At 37.6% G+C, this 1,523-nt stretch overlaps 1 non-coding gene across 1 annotated transcript; it reads right to left on the bottom strand.

The window, feature by feature from the left end:
* Window positions 1-300: 300 nt before the first annotated feature.
* TRNAL-CAG (transfer RNA leucine (anticodon CAG)) lies at window positions 301-383 on the bottom strand. Its single transcript has one exon. It is a non-coding gene; the product is annotated as a tRNA-Leu (tRNA).
* Between the last annotated feature and the right edge of the window lie 1,140 nt (window positions 384-1,523).

The following is a 1,523-nucleotide window of genomic DNA, read 5'->3' as shown; positions in this document are numbered from 1 at the left end:
TTTCTAGATATATTTCATGACAGCACTGTAGAAGGTTGATTCCCTACCCTAATAGGGACAGAGAACACAAAGAGGTGAAATAGTCCCTCCTCATTGACTGTCCAAAGGATTTTTCTAGTGCCAAAAGAACAACAGACATATGCACAAAAATTCTGTTTGATGTTCCTAGAGTTCTTTTTTGAGAGGACAAATTCAGATTCACTCCAAAGACTCTCAGGAAATTTTTCAAAACCACATTACTAAGTTTTGTTTGACCTCATCTAATCAATGAAGATAAAGTTTCTTGAAATTAAATGTTGATGTCAGAAGTGGGATTTGAACCCACGCCTCCAGGGGAGACTGCGACCTGAACGCAGCGCCTAAGACCGCTCGGCCATCCTGACTTCAATATGCAATTGGAACTTAACTCCTTCCATGCTAGTCAGCAGAAATGTTACCATTCCTTGTGATTAAAAACTTGTCACACCACCCCAAAAAAGTCAATAAATAACATTTTTTATATGCGTACTTTTCGTCTGCATTAATTTTTAAACCTCCATTTATTTTGTTTGGATATTAGAAATGTTAGATTTCTCACAAATGCGGTGATGCACCACATTTCTTCAGAAACTACTGTTTGGCCACACAGCAGGGCTTTGAAAGGAAGAGCCCTATTTGGGTTTTGCAATGCAGATTTTGCAGGAATACCTTGCAGATGAAATTTGCAGAGTACCAAAACAGCAGAAAACCTCCCAAAGTGACCACATTTTAGAAATTATTTTGCACAATGAGTTAATCAACACCTACAATTACTATTGTCAGCCTATAGGTGTTTTCACTCTGAACCATCCAGCATTGCAAGTATGCCAGTTTAGTGCCCAGCTTTTGCTTGCAGAGACAAGCAACCCATACATTTTTAAGTGGGCTCTACTCACTGGAGCAATGTCAAATATGTAGATGCTTTGTCTCACCATTAAAGGAGAAACCTCCTATATTTCAAATTAAAGATAACAGACCTGTGTGGAGCTTGTGTTTTTTGCCTTTTTGACTTTGTCCACAGCATATTTTTTAAGGACATTTGTCTCAGTAATGCCTCAGTGTTTCAAAGTCAAACAAGCTGACTATAATCATTCAGCTAGTGTCTGATAAGTGCTGTCTGTTTCAGCTATCAGGTTACCTTTTAATCCTCTTACAGCTAAGTCAATCTGAAATAAAACAAAATAGAGGAAAAATTGCTTAAAAACATTCATGTGTTCAAAAGGAAAAAGTTACCATTTCTCAAATTTTTAACATTTTGTTTTCTGTAGATAGTTAAGATTTTTAGGCCTTTTGATCATGATCAGTCCATGTGCTTTGTTTAATATCTCCTTAAAATGTAAACGGTGAAGAAAAAGCATTTTGCCGAAACCTGGGATTGGACCAGGGACCTGTAGATCTTCAGTCTAACGCTCTCCCAACTGAGCTATTTCTGCCATATCTATACATTTTCTGGGGGGTTTGACACTCTGCAAATGTCAAGTGTCACACCTGGAGGGATATATTAT

This window comes from Dendrobates tinctorius, unplaced genomic scaffold (genome assembly GCF_039654945.1).
Source record: "Dendrobates tinctorius isolate UK_male_01 unplaced genomic scaffold, ASM3965494v1 ptg000350l, whole genome shotgun sequence".
Lineage (NCBI taxonomy): Eukaryota > Metazoa > Chordata > Amphibia > Anura > Dendrobatidae > Dendrobates > Dendrobates tinctorius.
The sequence above is the reverse complement of the archived record's forward strand: the minus strand, read 5'-3'. Positions and strand labels throughout refer to the sequence as shown.